General features: G+C 37.5%; 2 pseudogenes; one reads left to right on the forward strand and one right to left on the reverse strand.

The window, feature by feature from the left end:
* Positions 1–7102: 7102 nt before the first annotated feature.
* Positions 7103–13027, reverse strand: LOC149267054 (leucine-rich repeat receptor-like tyrosine-protein kinase PXC3; annotated as a pseudogene).
* A 3991-nt stretch (positions 13028–17018) lies between these two features.
* Positions 17019–17345, forward strand: LOC149267055 (OVARIAN TUMOR DOMAIN-containing deubiquitinating enzyme 2 pseudogene; annotated as a pseudogene).
* The last annotated feature ends 210 nt before the right edge of the window (positions 17346–17555 follow it).

Below are 17555 nucleotides of genomic sequence, written 5' to 3' on the forward strand. Positions count from 1 at the left end.
CGAATCCTTCTCAAGAGGGCCCAGCCAGCAAGTCTCTCAAACATTCACCCTTGGAGGTAGATCTCCCAAGACAAACTCTCTCTCACACAAGTTTACACAAGAAAGAAACACTTCACAACCTTCCTTAAGCTTTCTAGCAATCCCACACTTGTCACACCAACTACCTATCAAATTCACACACTAGCAACAACACTCCAAGCACTATCAATTCCCAACTATCCAAAACTAGCTGCTCATGGCAATGGTAGAGGCTTAAATAGGAGAAGGAGTCTCCACAAATGGTGGGAGGATGAGCTTATCTCCAAGGAAGGTGGCTCAAATGACGAAACAGACATGCCAGAGAATGGAGGGCGACATTTACAAGGCCAACAACTAGGTCTGTAGTCATCTGAAAGGCCGGCTGTTAGAACAAACTCGCCCAAACTGGATCAGCACGGGTCCATAACTGCACTGGAGTGCTGACATCGCAGCTGAATAACAAAGAAGGTCATGTCAGCGCAATCAGATATGAATAACAGACGCGTTGGCTCATGAAATTCGACCAGCGCGGGAAACACGTGTGCTTCCGCGCTGGCAGCGCATTCCGTCTGTTATGAAGTGCCCGTCAGCGCGTTTATCTTGACAACGGTCACGATGATAGCAAAAACTTTGGCAAAGTGGGTCATTTGGCAACATTAGAGAGCATGCGCATGATTAATTTGAACTCATGACACAGTAGGAAGACTGACAGGAAGACAGTTAAAAATTACTGTGTAACAGACAGTATGTTCCTGCCCTGCTTTTTCTTCCTTCCTGCTGTTCGCCTTTTCGGTGCTCTCTTTTCCTTTCATTTTTGAGTTGCTGGTTTCCTCCTTGTTCTCCTTTTGTTTCCTCTCCTTGCTTGTGCCATCTTCTTTCTGTTGCTTTCCATACCCTATTATCTTCACACCTTCCTGCGCTGCTTGTTTCTGCATGACTATTTGTCTGAAAGTTGGGGTCCCTATGGACCCCTCGTTTACCATCTGTCGGGTCAATCCCTGTCCCCTCCTATGAAGTTCCGCTATTCTGATCCTGTGCGCCTCCAGTTCCGCCCCTGGTTCAGTAAGCTCTGAAAACTAAAACCCTAAGCTTCGAACCAGCTCCCCGCCTCCATCTCTGACCATGAATGAAAATCGTTAATTATATATATCGAAGGTGATTTTATTTTTAATTTGATTAAATATATAATGTATTTATAAAAATGAAAATATTGTTTTTTAATTTTATATATATATTTGTATATTTTAGTTTTTTTAGTTTGATTAATGGTGAATTTTATTGATTTGGGAAGAAGACAAACTATTTTGTAGGCATGGTTGATGGTCAAGAAATTTTTTCTTCGGTTTCATATTGTTTCATGTTAAAATTTGGATAAGGTCTTATAGTGGTTTAAGTTCTTTCTTTCAATATTCCTTTGGATAAGGATGCTTTCAATTGTAAAAATTATTTTTTGAAGCAAACTTTGATTTACAAGTTTAATGGGGATTGGCCGGTTTCATATTGTTCCATGTTGAAATTTGGATATGGTCTTCTAGTGGTTCAAGAAGTTCTTTCCTTCAATATTCTTTTGGATGAGGATGCTTTCAATAGCGAAAATCATTTTTTGAATCAAGCTTTGGTTTACAAGTTTAATGGGGATTGGCTGCGAGTGAGTGATCTGCACAAATGGACCTCTGAGGCATGGAAGCCTTTTTTTATGCATGAGATGAATATTTACCTTATGGCACGAGGCCTTTTTTATTATTTTTTACACTATTGAGGACAAGAAGGCCATTTGTGAAGCTAGTTTATGGTTTTGGGGTAGTCATGGTCTCTTCATGAGGCTGTGCACTCCCACTTTTGACCCAGTTACGACATCAATCTCTATGACTCCTATTTAGGTAAGGCTTCCAAACCTTCCCCTGCATCTTTGGTAGGGGTGATTTTAGGGGCGAATGTTCGCCCTTTGGCGAAATTAAGGGGTTTTAAATTTTTAGTGGGCGAATATTTTGTATCATGGTACATTTTTACAAATCACCTCAAATAGCCCACCTTATTTTAAGGGAGAGGGTAAAAAAGGTAAATTTATCCCTTGAGATTAGGAGTTACAACCTTCTATTCGCCCATTTTCAAGAATAGGTTTTATTTAAGTGAATCCATTCGCCCATTTTCAAGAATAGGTTTTATTTAAGTGAATCCTATGGGCCAAAGGCCCAAATACCATATTTATAAAAGAGGTATGGTAAATTAATAAAAATATAAATAAATGAGAGGTATGGTAAATAAATAAAGCATTTTTTATATTTACTCCATAAGTCACCTTATATACATGCAAGGGTGTAAACAAATAAAAATATAAGTAAAGTGGAGGTATGGTAAATAAATAAAACGCCTTTTTATACTTACTCAAAAGGTATGGTAAATAAATAAAAATATAAATAAACTAGACGCATGGTAAATAAATAAAACCTCTTTTTGTATTTAGTCCATAACCCTCATTCTATTTATGAAGGCTCAAGAAAGAAGTTTTATTTAAGTGAATCCTATGGGCCAAATACCATATTTGTAAAAGAGATATGGTAAATTAATAAAAATATAAATAAGCGAGAGGTATGGTAAACAAATAAAACATTTTTTTATATTTATTCCATAAGTCACCTTGTATTTATGAATGGTATGGTAAATTAATAAAAATATAAATAAACGAGAGGTATGGTAAACAAATAAAACATTTTTTTATATTTACTCCATAAGTCACCTTATATTTATACTATGGGACAAATACCTTAGACTAGATTGTTATTAATACCATGAAAAACAACGTTATTAACCCTAATATTAGTATTAATAAAAATAAAAATGGCACATGGTATTGACCCATGGTATTCACTTGGAATGTAGCCTATTTAAATGGGGGAATTAAACCAGCATAGATCCATCTTTACTCTGGATCTACTAACCCTCGAGAGGTATCAAATATCGTGATATGCAAACTGGCATAGAGTGAAAAAATGTTTGATCCGATCAAGAGTAAAAATCGATGTTGTAATTTAATGTATGTTAAACATTTTAGCTTGGTTAAAATAAAAAATAAAATAAAAATCAACTATTAATTTTATTAATTTTTATAAATTACTAATAGTAATTTTTAAGCTCTAGGTTTATGATAACCCATGGTATTGATCCATGGTATTCATGTGAGCATAGACTATTTAAAGGGGAAACTCTATCTTAGATCCATCTTATTCTGGGTCTACCAAGTGCTTAGAGGGATAAATAGATTTCATCCCCCTAAGAGTGGTAGATGTGGAGTCAAGATGGATATAGGTTGGTTTTTATGATAATGAAGATATTAAACAGACTTAGGAAATTATATTGTAAAAACATCTTAAGGTGAATGGTTAAAGCATAGACATTGGACAAGTATATTTGTATACTTCTGTTTTAAACTTAAACAAATTCAAGGCTAAAAGGAATGGATTGATTGCACTAGTCATTCTTCTATAACTTTCCAACATATATTGGAGTAAACAGATTGTAATTTGGGTAATTTTTCTAATTGCAAACGGGAAAATACTTGTGTATTGGCAGGGTGGTTACGAGGTCCCTAGAAGTGATGAATTTGAATTTTTCCTGGTTTTATATATAGTATTAGGTGTTTTCTCATGCTTTCTGTGAATGGCACGGGTGAATTTTATCCTACACCCACTAGGTTATCGATATGTAATTTCGGTAATTTTGATTTCAAAAGATATTTTAAAGAAATGCAATGATTTCATTTGTGTATTCAATAAACACAAGATTTTATAATTGAGTAAAACATTCGCCATGTCTGGTATTCGCCAAAAAATTATATATACATATCATATTATTGATAAAATCACCTTCCATTTTTCCTATATACCATGGAGATTCGCCCATTTATTTTACATGTAAATTTAGGGGGGGTTCTTAAAATTTTCACTGATCTTTGGAATCTTCCATCATTTTCCTCTATTGGGAATGTGTTAGGAAAGTTTTAGTGTCGTAACCCATAAACTAAATTTTTCTAATACGACTACTTATGATTGAATATGTGTGGAGATAGACTTTAACAAGGATTTTCCTGCTGAGATTAATATGATGGTTCCAAACTATGTTTGGGTTCAAAAGTTCGATTATGAAAATGTTTCATTTCAGTGTAGAGCATGCTATGAAATGGGGCATGTAATTAAGAATTTCCCTAAGCGTTTACAAAATGACAAAGATTGGAAAATTTTTTAAAGACCCAAATGGTGGGAAGGAACTCAGGTTGATCACTATATGGTGTACAAAGAGGAAGAGGCTTAGGATTAGAAAGAACCGAAAGTTGAACAGGAAGCAAATTCTGCCAAAGAAAATGCACCAGGTAACAAAAATTAATCAAGAAAAAACACATTTCAGTGAGGATCCTCCAGACTCAAGAAAAGTGGAAAAGTAGCAAGCTCCCACGGAAAATGAATCTCCTCTTGAATCACAAGGAATATAACTAGAAAGGAAACTTCTTGCGAATATCACGCGGATGAAGAAGAATTCAAAAATAACAACATTCACTTGCTGAAGAATGATTCGTTACAATTAGCAGAAAACATGGGTTGGACCCAAGTTGGGAAGAAAGGAAAAATTATTTCGCCAAGGAAAACAAGAAGTAAAACTAAATCAAAGAAAAAGTAGTGAAATATGAAATGTAAATGTGTCTAGATATTGAGGTTTATTGGAAAAAAATTAGTTGGAAAGAGACTGAAATTTTTGTCTCATGGGGAACTTGCTTAAGGGTTTGAATTGAGCCTCCATGCTTAATCTCAAACCTACAAGGAAGAATGAAATATGTAAAGGCTATGGCCTTGTAACCAGATTCTTTTAATTTCTTTACCATTATCTATATATATATATTATTTTTAAAGAAACAATTATATATTAAAGCCTTCTGGTTTGAAGACCAAAGCCTTGTACATCATGAACCAAAATTTCTTTTGATGATGTCTAAAATCTCTAAGAAATATTGACACAATTTACACCCAGACTACAGACAATTGTTTTGAACTAATTTTCTTCATACAGTCTCCAAAACACACCTATAAACACTATATATTTGTATAACCAGGGAAAATTTTAAGGACAGAGAATTATATTGAAGTTTAAAAACATTGGTGAATCTCACTAGTCCCTGATATGCAAACTATACAAATTTTATTGATATATTTGTAAAATTATTCAAACTTTTTAATGATTTTATATATAGTCTTTATATAATGTTGGCATTTTTTAAGGTAAAACAATATTATATTATAAAATTTGGGTGAAACATTTTTATAAAAAATGAAATTGGCAATTCTTTTTTGTGGAAAAATCATGAAAAATTAGCCCACCTGCGAATATTAGCCCCAAAAATTTTCCATGTATAACATAACAAAATAAATCTAACATATAACTAAACCAAAACATATCCTTCATGGTAGAAGTGACCTGAACTTCATTTGCTTCTTGCTTGAGCTAAGAAGGAGGGGAGTCTTGCCCAACAACGGAGCAAAAGCCACTCTCCTTATGTTGTGCAGAATTACCATATAACTGCAGTAAGATATCCTAAACTGCACCATTATGAGCCTTGTCAACATTGGCGTCCTCTACCTAAGCCAAAGTATCCACATGAAAACTCAACATTTCAACTGCAAGTTGCATTTTGTCCAGTTTAACCTCCAATATTCCCATTTTCTAGTTTAAAATCTCTAATGGGCTTGTGATTTAGACATAATCATCTCAACATGCCTTGGGACTAAAGTGATGAGGAATTCCAGAGAACCTGCCATTTTTAATAAGGAAATGTTGATCCCTTCCTCTCCATCTCCAAAAACACGCTCCATGAACTTGAACCTGCACCAAACCTGCTGATGAACTTGGCAAATTATGGCTCTAACCACGTACTTGATTTGAATCCTTTATCTCTATTAGGCCCCTATAATACTAGTGTAACCCCTTATTGTTATTAGTACAACCCCCTTATTATATTAATGTATCCATGTAGTCCCCATATTGTTACTATTGTGCCCCATATAAGCCCACTATTGTTATTATTGTGCCCTTACATTATTATTGTTATGTTGGCGCTAATTATATTATGACTCCTATATATAAAAAGGAGGTATTTTCATTTGTATCATCGAAGAATTGTTCATTTGTGTAATGTAAAGGAGGTCGCCCCCTCAAAGAGACTTATTTCTAAGGCATTGATCTATCTTTTGAGGAAAATCTAAAATGAAGTAAAAAAATTTAGTATACAACACATATTACATAAAGGAGAATCATCAAAGGAAGGAAAAAATTGAGACAAGCCATGTGTTTGAATTGAGACAAGGGATCATATTTCAGTAGACCTGGAAGCCACTCAACAAAGCTTAAGAGGAAGAGTATGACTTAGACTCGAGAGAAACTCAGGAAAAATTTGGCTGGTAAAAAATCTATACTTAAATAGGCAAATACTATTAAAATCTACCAAGAAGGTGAAATTCCATCAAACTGAATGAGTTAATAAGTCAAAATCACACATTTTGACAAGATTTGACCAAGTTTGGTCCAAACAGAAAAACTCACATTTGTTTCAGAGCTGGGTCGATTTGACTGCCCGAATCTACTCAATCTTGTTTCATTGGTGTGTAAAAATTGACCTATCTCCTTTTAATCAAAACTTTGACTAAAACAACTAATATGCAACAACTTATAGCCCATAATGAAAATATGGAGAATTTTCAAATACCCAAAAGAAATTTGGCTATTGTACTAGACAAGGATAAACTATGAATTATACAAATATTGAACTTTACAAGTCCTAATCTGCATCTTGAGAACATAACTCACTGATGAAAAAGTCGCAATGTGATATCCATGCTTTAAAAGATATAAAAAAATAAAAATAAAAAAACCAGGTCAAAACCCTTAGTAAGAAAGAACTTTTGTATAAGACATTCCTATACATCCTGTTGGCTTCAATAATTTGACAGTCATAACTTCTATTTACTAAAGCATCTCTACAATCATAATGAGCTATGTGAGAAATTTTGCAGTATGGTCTATCTTACATAGCTAGAAATAACTATAAAACACTATGTTCTGCAACATTTACTGTTTTGGCACAAATAAGTAGCTAGAGGATACCTGGAGGGACGTATCCAACTGAACCAGCAATTGTAGAAATACTTCATGTTCTCTTGGAAGGATCAACAATCTTGCAAAGCTCAATATCACCTATTTGTGGCTCTGTTAAAGACTTCAGGAGAATGTTTTTGGCAGTGAGATCAAGGTGGAAGATTGGATGTTGACACCCATGTAGAAAAGCCAAACCTTGTGCTACACCTATGGTAATGCTGCAACGAGATGGCCAATCCAATACAGAAACATTACTAGTGTGAAGGAATTCTGAGAGGTTGCCTTTATGAACATATTCGTAGAAAAGGTAAGCAGAATCTATGTCTAGAACATGTTCCAAGGGTGTCAGGATGTTGGGATGCCTTAGCTTCCCCTGCTTCTCCAGTTATGCACCAAGCTTTCGGTAGCTTCCATATTTGAAAATTTTGTCACTCCAGTTGAGCTTCTTCACTGAATAACTAATGCCAGAAGGCATGACAGCTTTGTAATAGGTACTAAACTTGTTCTTTAGGAAGACATTTTCCAGATCCAGAGTGGATTCAACACCCTTTTCAAAGTCAATCCTTAGCCTGTGGATACTATCTGGATGAATAAAATGGCCTTCAATCTTACAGGCTAGTTTCACTTCTGGAATTTTCTGATCACCACGCCGAAAGTATTTGCTGGCCACAATGAACAATGCAACTGCCTCGATTGTGAAGACGACACCTGCAGCAGCAACTCCAATTATCAAAATTGTCGAGATTTTTTCCTTGCAGAGGCAGTAGAAGTGGAACCATTTTTTTGGACATAATGAACAATCCAATAGCCACAATTGCGAAAACAACACCTGTAACAATCCAATGCTTCGTCTAACAACTGCACCATCTCCTTCAGGCTGCGACTTGGAAAACAATTTTCTCTCTAACAGGCGAGGCCTTTCAAATGGGGTGATATCATTGTTATTCATCTGGAATGGAACAATATTCTTAATCTCAGCAGCTCCTGAATTTGAGAATGAAAGACCAATATGGGGCTTAGAATTAATAACAAGATTTGAGGCAATTCTGTGCAACAGGAAAAACGGTGCGGAAACAAACATAAGAAACTAACTTAAACTAACTATTAGGTTTTTTCTTATCCTAACTATTAATCCAAGGGTCTGGAACTTTTCAATCATCTTACATTTGTTCAAATGGTTCAGACAAATACATGGTGGCAGTTGGGGGAGTTGATTTCAAAATGGAACGCCTTATGGCGTAATTATAATTTGTTTATACAAAATGGATGTCTCAATCTTTTTTCAAAATGTTAATCCATTTCAACATTAAAAATGCAACTTAAATGATAAAAGACTATTATCTTACAAAGACTACTAGGATGATGTTACCCTATTTTGATAAAAAAATAAAAAACCACATTATTAAATTATTATTCCTTAAGCCCCATATGGGGTGTTAATATTAATAATATTGATGAGATGGGAATTTGAGGGCTTTTCGTGCCACCTCCAAATTGCACTATGCATTAAAGGCATTAAAGGTTTGGAGGGGCATGGATTAAGCGCTTTCAATGCAACATGTAGGCTTATTGTTGACATCATGAAGTGGAGGATTCTTTAAATGTGCGGTATGTTGGCATTTTTGGTGTCTATAGGCGCATGCCTAAGAAGATGTGAGGGTCAGACCTCGACCTCCCTTTACTGGCTGCTAGTTTGTTATGTGGATAGAATGAATTTGGATTTTATGAGATTCAATTGTGTTGGAGTTTGTCCTCGCTTTAGGCTCTGTGATGTGTTGGTGAGGGTTCTATCTATTCACTCTTGTGTTTCTTTTCATTCGTTTGTCACGGGGTTGTTGCATTTTAGAATTTTCAAATTCCTCAAGTGGCTTATGTTGTTGGGGATAGTTCTCTTGTCTACCATTATGCGTTTCTTAGTTGTCTTTAGATGTCATTGGGCCATTTTGTTTCTCTAGGGTATTTGTTCTCATATTTCATATTTTTGGGATGTCCTGAGTTATGAAGTTTCATGTGTTATGAGAATTAGTCATTTTTTTCATTGAAGCCCTATAGATTTCTACTCGGTACCTAGTAATTATTTGCATAACTTTGTCTGAGTATAGTACCTGATATTTCGTGATACACTTGGGAAAATTTGTATGTTTCATGGTGATAGGTTGTGAGGTGTCATTCGAAGGAGGTGAGTCTCCATTTGTCTCTCCTATAAATTTGGTGGGCTCTAATTCATTTGTAAGGAGGTTTGGAAACGAGATAGTGGTATTAGGGTCTAGGTGTCAACCTGGTGCGTTTTGTCCTTACTCTTATGCTTTTGCAGGTCATGGCTATTCAGAGTATTCCTTCTCCTCAACATTGATGCCTCCTCAACAATAAATGAGCTGTAAGTGGAGAGGAGTTAGAAATGCTTCTCTAGGGTAGAGGAGGGTCAAACCCTTTTCCTATGACTCCGTAGCTACATACTTTAATCCTACTCTACTAAAATCGAGAAAGGAGATTTGAGTGTTGGAATCTCAAGATGGCATGGGACAACAAACCCATTAGATTCAAGCTATTTGAAGATGTTTCAAAGAGGATTCATGGTCGTGGTCTTTGTTGGAGTAGGAAGATTTTTTTTAAAATTCACTAGCTTTGCATCAACAAATTCTAACCTTGTTGAAATTGGTCTTAAAAAATCAGCGGGCTGAGAATTATAATGTCTTCTCGTCCTTCGGAGATGTTTAAGAAATTCTTTGTAATCAAAGGTTTTGCCTAGAAAACCTTGATTCTCATTTTCCTCGCTTAGAGGGTTACATAGTGAGTGATTCTTCTGAGAGTGGAGATCTTACGAATCCCCCAGGTTCCATTTCTCAAGTACTTGACACAATTCGTTTCTCGGAGAATGATTAGTGTTGCAAAGGGTTGTTCTTGTAGAACACACGAAACTAAAAACCAAATCAAATGTATATTAATCAATCTCAAAGAATTATGTACATGTTGTACATATAAATACATATAGGAAACATTTGAATTAGTTCCTGAGAGTTCTTGGACTTCAATAACTACCCAAACTGAACCAAGGTTAATCCTGAGGATTAGCTATCTAACAGTCCCCCCTTAATCTAAAGGGATATACCAAAGTCCAAGAACGAGAGCTCAAAATGAAAAAATGCATCTCAGCCAAGAGCTAAATGTATCTCAGAAAATGGCTTTTAAGGATGACCACAAACCAATATGGGAGAACTCAAGGTCTCAACCAACACCAACTCTGGAGCCTTCATAGTGGTTCTCAAAAAAACTGAAAATGTGGTTTTAAGGTGACCACAAACTTTGGAACTATCACAACAGTTCTTCAAACAATTCCAAACATGGAAGTTCTCAATCAACTCGATCAGTTTGACTCTGCCTCAAGCTCGCTTGACATGTCGAACTCATACATGTTGCAGACCATCAATTATTCCCCCCTTGTTGGATATAGCATGAGAAGTACTCTTCATCATTGCAAGGCTAGTCATCACTTTGGAACATATTCTTAGATATGCCCTGTAAATCTTTTTGGCTGTTTTGGTCCAATCCTAAGAAGCAATCCATCCGAAATTTACCTTCTCTCTTGGAGTAGACTTCTTTCTGGAACATCTATGGGTATGATGATTTCTCTTTCCGCAATGCTCACATGGGTGAAGATCAAACAACCGATCTTTCATATGTTCAATTCTGTTAAATTGTTGGCATCTATCAACTTGTTTTGGAACAACACTGTCCAGAAAACCAGCACTTCAGAATTGTATCGGTTTAGCAAAATCTGGTATGTGAAAAGATACATCCAAAATATCCTCTTTGTAACCCAAACCAATTCTGTGTTTATTGTGTCTAATCTCTTCCCATGGCCTTATGAAAGTTTTGGGAATATCAAGCTTCTCATAAGAACTTTCAGTTGCATTTCCTTTTGAAACCACTGCATTACTCTGATTATTTTATGACTGATGATCAAGCTCAAACAAACTATTATTTTGAACAAAAACAGGTTCAGAATTCTTCTTTTGTAGTTCTTCTCGTTGAAACTGGGATTCTAGCTCCAAAAATTCAATTTTTCTTTTCGTATTTTGCAAACAGGAGTGGATGTGAGAAAGTGTGTCCTTGCTGACTTGGACACTATTATGAATAGTGTATGACATTAAGTTGTTCAAAAACTGTAATAAATTATCGACTCGGGCCATTTTCTCCAGTTCACTATTGGAAACACTTGCAATAAATTTTGAAAAGGGTTTCAGCTACCACCGAGAATGCACCCATTTATAATGAAAATTCAAAAATAAAAAGATCGCTACAAATAGACAATTAGGAACTTTTATCTTTACTCCATACAATGAACACCAAAAAAACTCAAATTTGTTGTGATTTATATCTATATGCATGAGTTGCAAATTTATCAAATAACTCATGAAAACCGAAATCATGTTCACAACCTACAAAAAAAAATCTCCCAAAATTATCTTTACAAGGTTTTGAATTGAGCTTTAGTATACCGTGTATCTTTCTTAACCACTACATCTTTTTCCCTTGTTTGATTTTATATTTCATAAATTTTATAATTTAACGATATCAAAACCTGATGTCAAATCCCTGTGCAGTGCAACGCGGCTTCAAAAATAACAACTTTGAAATTCCAAGTTCACTCGACAATTTAGAAATAACTGTGGCATTCTGTTAAGCACTTATCTAACCTCGAACATAATCTCCTCCACAGTCAACCCTCTATTTCACTTGCTCGACAGTCAACCCTCTATTTCACTACTCTTGGTTGGCACTTTGCATTTACATGAATTTGTTTCACAATGAATTGAGATGAAAACATCACTCGTTGCTCCTCTCCTGATGCTTCTCGTCTTATTTGTGTTTGTTTTCTCTATGGATGAATGGCTTGACGTTTTTTTTTTACTATGGTAAGCCCCACTCGAGGGCCTAATTATGGGATTCCACAGTACCTCTCGTCGCAGGATTTGACATTTGGAGGGAATGGAGAGATGGATGGCCTACTACCCCCTTGCAGGGACGCTAGACCATTCAAAACACCAAGTAACGACTGCCAAATGATGGTGATGGCCTTAACTGAATTCGAGCAACTATATTGAATCTTTAATGAAAAATGGTGAATAGTTCAGATAAACAAAAAAAAATTAGATTGTGAGATTCCAATTTCTTTAAATCACATAGCTATTCTCAAAAGCTCCAAGGAACAATGCATTTCCTCCTAAGCGCTTGGTTTTCTGAAAGCGCAGGCTCAGTAAAAAATTCAAATCACAAGGTATTTATTTGGTATTCAAACAGATCACAACAGAGATTAATTCCAACAACCACTGCAACATCTTTCTTATCATTGTTCTTCAGCATCGAACTATATTAAACTCCACTTCAAATATGCAAGCAATGATAAAGGGTCAAGATACGTCAAGCTCGAAATCAAAGGGAGGAGTATCATAGCATAAAGTTAGATAAGTTCACTACGAGGGGAGATGCAGGGCATATCAAATCCCAGTCGAAGGTCACACAAAACCCCAAATAAAATAGTAGTATACAGATCAACTACCACACTTCCACTCTATTATTATTGTCTACATCAAAATATAGATCGCCTCTTCTGCGGTTAGTTTTGATTACTTACATAGTTCCAGATCGCCTCTTCTGCGGCTCTAGATCGCCTGCAGATTGCTTTAGTGGCTTTCGATCTTTGGCTCCTGCGGCTCCTGTTCGCTGTGGGCATACCTGCAGTTATCACCGTGCCTGCAATCCTGTGATCGGCGCCTGAAATATGAACAGAGACTGGTTTTCCAGAAGGGGTCTGGGGCAGCCTCTTCGCTGCGCTTTCGTTTGAGGTTCTAAAGTTCTTCAGCCTGGCCATCGGGGGTGCTGGGATTAGGGTTCGGGTTTGGTCCAGCGTCCACTGCAGTGAGCTCAGCTGAGTTCTCTTCCTCCATTGATGATTTCACGGCTTCCATTTGCAGTCTGTCCGGTCTGACGTAATGCTGGGTTTAATGTAGTGCTGGGTTTAAGCTGGAATAATTGGATTGGTATAATTAAAGTGGGTAACACATGGTCAAAATTTAACAAACCAAGTAGTTAACGGCTGGGTTGTCTTGTTCCCGAGTTCGTTTCTGCTACTGTTTGTGATTGCAGATCTAATATTCTGCGCTATTTCTCTGCGGCTGGGTTCTAATCCTCTATAGCTAGATCTAGATCTAACTCTGGGGCAGCGTTCTAGATCTAGATCTAATCTTTTCCGACTAGATCTAGATCTAATCTTTTGCCTTATTCCTCTATGGCTGGGTTCTACAGGCAAGTAAAATATGGCTCCCAGCTTCGCGAAAATAGCTGCTGGCTCAGTGCCGTCAGCTCCTGGAGGGCAAGCTCCTGCCCATATTGTTAGTGAAGCCCCAACACCCACTGTCCAGGTGGTCCAGGCCTCACTCGATGAGGCTTTGAAGTTTTCTGAAAGTGCCCTAATTTGTCGGTTCAATGGTTTTTGGCCGCGACTAACAGCTCTCCACAATTGGATCTGGGAGGTATGGAAGCTTGTCATTTCTGAATAAATTAATATCTACCCCTGTGCTAGGGGCTTCTTTATAGTAGATTTTGAAAATCCTGAAAGCAGACAATGTATTCTGGATTCCGGCCCTTGGTTTTGGGAAAAATCAGGCCTATTCATGAAGCCATGGAACCCATCATTCGATCCCTCAATAGCAGTGATAACCTCAGCACCAGTTTGGGTGAGATTGCCAAGCCTACCCTTGCATCTCTGGAATCTCTCCTCGCTAAAAGCCATTGGAAATGCAATTGGGAAATTTTACTACAGGTGTCCAGAAACAGAGGAATATGCCAGAACCACCTATGCACGCATTTGTGTGGAAATGGACTTCAGTGCCGGATTCCCAACAGAAATAAACCTAACAAGTAAAGATTATGTGTGGAACCAGAAACTCGATTATGAAAGTGTCCTCTTCCGATGTCGATCCTACTTTGAGACAGGCCATCTAGCCAAAAATTGCCCAAAAGCCTCCCAGAAAAATCCTGGTAAAAAAAACCACCACAGATCTACTTGGTGGGAAGGAGCACAAAAAGAACACTACACTGTCATCAAAGAAGAATACTCTAGAGAAAACTCTGAATCACAAGAAATTGGGCAAGACAGAAACAACTCTCAAGACAAGCATGGAGAAAGCCCTGCCCAACAACAAAAAAGTGCACTCGACAACCCCTCAAGTATCAACAGTTATGAGGATTCGAATATCGTGCAAAATAAATCTTCATTTAGCAACAAAGCAAATCTCCTAGACCAAACTTCTTCTCCGACTATCTTCAAAAGGACAAACACAATTGATCGCGAAGCTAAGACACCATTGTCTCAAGAACCAAAAGAGATGAAGGAGATGCAAGATAAAGGAAGTTGGAAGACCGTAGAGAAAAAAAAGAGAGCTACAACACCAATCTTGCCAAGAAAGATGAGGAGCCAGACAATTAAAAATTAAAAATATTATAGGTCCGATAGACCAATTTGGTCTCAGTGGATGGTAACCACTATCATCATCATCATAATCTAGCATACCTTTTATATATTTGTCTTCATTTTCTTAATCTACAGTCACACGTCAATGAACCCACTATAAATTTCGCGTGACTGCAAATAGTGGTGACGAGTCTCTCCTTTACAAAAATTGTAATAAACATCCTATCAAACAACCATTAACTCCGAACTAGGCATTTCATGATCTGATGCACAACTTCAATAAGTAGCGTCTATTATACGATCTCAACATTAGTTAGGGATGGAACCAATCAAAAACTATTTTTTAGTTTCCCAGATTTCCCCTTACACCAACCACAGCATGCCAAAACAACGAGCGCACAGCTCGACTCAATAGGGTGGATGAATAATCCGCTCCGATACAACGTAGAACACACGAAATCGGAAACCAAATCAAATGTATATTAATCAATCTCAAAGAATTATGTACCTGTTGTACATATAAATACATATAGGAAACAATTGAATTAGTTCCTGAGAGTTTTTGGACTCCAATAACTACCCAAATTGACCAAAAATTAATCCGGAGAATTACCTATTTAACAGTTCTTGTTGATTATGTTGGTTTGCCTTAGTCATGTTACTATTGTTCCAGTTGGTATGGTTATCAAGTAGTGTGTTCTGGGCACAAATTTTGCTGCAATTTTGGATGACCTTACTTCTTTAGTTCTCAGCTTCAATTGTGGATCTGTTTGTTGTGGTATTATTTTTGGTTTCTCATGTTACATATTTTGTTGTAGTTAGAAATAATTAATTCCTACTTGTCTATGGTTGTAATTCTCCATTTGAGGAGTTTGTTCCTACATAATAGGAATTTAGTTTCTCCTAGTTTAGTGTGTGGTTGAGAGAATCTCTCAACCACACTACTGTACGTCTAAGATAGAATTCCTATCTTGAGACTATTGATTGTATAAATATGTATGTAATTTCTCATTCAAGAATAATAGAATATTTTTGAGTGTGTGCTATTTTATCTTGGTATCAGAGCTTCAGAGCTCGTAAGGGCCTGGGCCTCGGCCCCTCATGGGCTGAGGGAAATAGTAGATAAAGAGTTTGTTTGCAGTTTATTTTGTTTTGGGTTTTTCCATCTGAGGAGCGCTCCCTACCCGAGGAGCAACTGCTTGAATACTCGCTGCTGCGTTAACTACGTGGAGCTGGACCGCGAATGAAAGGCGAAAGTGCAGCTGCGTGGAAAGTGCAGAGGAATTCGACAGAGAAATTCCTTTTTTTTTCTTCCTCTCGTGGTTGAAGGAGATGGAAGGCTGAGCCTAAATCTGATCGGATCTGCGTGATTATTGGTGCGTCTGGCGAGACTTTGGTTCTAGTGCTGTAGACTTTGGTTCTGGTGCTGTAGAATTCCAGAGGATTGCATACGTGTCATTCATATTCAGGGGACGCGCTTGAGAGGCAGAGGTTTCATATTTGCCATGCGTGTCAATCACAGGGTGAGTAATGCTGGTGGCTTCGTTCAGTTCATGAACGCTCTCACCGAAATAGCCAAGGGGGTGGCGCGACCTTTAGTTCAACCGGTTTGGAAAAGAGAAATGCTGTGACCCCGTATGAATCCTTCAGTGAAATTCCCCCACTACGAATATGAGTTAGATCGACTCGCTGTTTGTTAATGTAGTCGCTGTTTGTTGAGCCTGTTGTAGAAAACTGGTGAGATATACTACATTGTTTGACTTCTGTTGGGATTGAAGGGCAAACTTGTAAAACACATCATATGTGGAGAAATAACGAGTGCAGAATGGTGGATTTTTTTTTTTGCGGAGTGTGGACTCATCATCATTGATTTGGGGCGATGAGTCGAATGGTTGGAGGACTGTGGAGTTCATTTATTTTTGCAGTGATTTAATTGATATCTCGGCAGATGAGCTCCCTCGCTTTGGCATTGCCGGTGTCCTGGCTGGATGTTATGTACAGTGCGGTGCGGAGGGCTATAAGACTGTGGTCCTGCCGCGTGCAAACCAGAACGTGGTGAGCTGATCTGTGCACAAGCTCGTAGTTAGGGTGGCTGAGCCTGAAGAGCTGTTGGTCGAGGTTGTAGGTGGTCGCAATAGAGATCACGTGGCAGCAAGGCCGTAGTCGATTTATCGTTTGAAGAAATCTATGGCTCTCTTGCCTTGAGAGGAGGTTCCTGTTTGAACCTAGATGCTCCGCTATATATTCCCGCAACATTCCAGTAGGTAGAGGATTCAATGAAATGTATAGAGTTGGAAGTGGAAGCGCAAGAGATGTAAGCGCCCATGCTCAATATTGTTTGTGAATTACCATTCTGAATTTTTTTGGCTCCTGTGCTTTCAGGATTATTTTTTTAAAAAATGGATGAAGGAGTGGTTGTGAAAAGAGTCATTCCAGCAGACAACAGCTGTCTCTTCAATGCAGTCGGTTATGTAATGGAAAACGACAAGAACAAATCTTCAGAATTGAGACAGGTAATTGCCACAGCAGTTGGAAGTGATACTGTGCATTATAATGAGGCATTCTTGGGAAAGCCAAATGAAGAGTATTGTGCATGGATACTGGATTCTGAAAAATGGGGTGGTGCCATTGAGCTGGCAATTTTAGCAGATTATTATGGTCGTGAAATTGCAGCATACGATGTCTAATCATCCCGTTGCGACTTGTATCGCTAGGGAAAAGGCTACACAGAACGAGTCATGCTGATTTATGATGGCCTGGATAAGAGAAGAAACATGGAAACATGTTGCATGTGGTGATGGCAGGCTGTGATGGGAAGCAGTATTTCGATTGCGGATCTCCAGTATTTTTTTGGGAACCATGACATGCATCGTTTTCTGTGGTGTAGCTACAAGTCATGCAGGGCGACGGGTTGGTTCAAAGCAAG

This window comes from Pinus tabuliformis, chromosome 6, assembly GCF_031772625.1.
Source record: "Pinus tabuliformis cultivar Carrire ecotype Pingquan chromosome 6, CPIR1, whole genome shotgun sequence".
NCBI classification, from domain to species: domain Eukaryota; kingdom Viridiplantae; phylum Streptophyta; class Pinopsida; order Pinales; family Pinaceae; genus Pinus; species Pinus tabuliformis.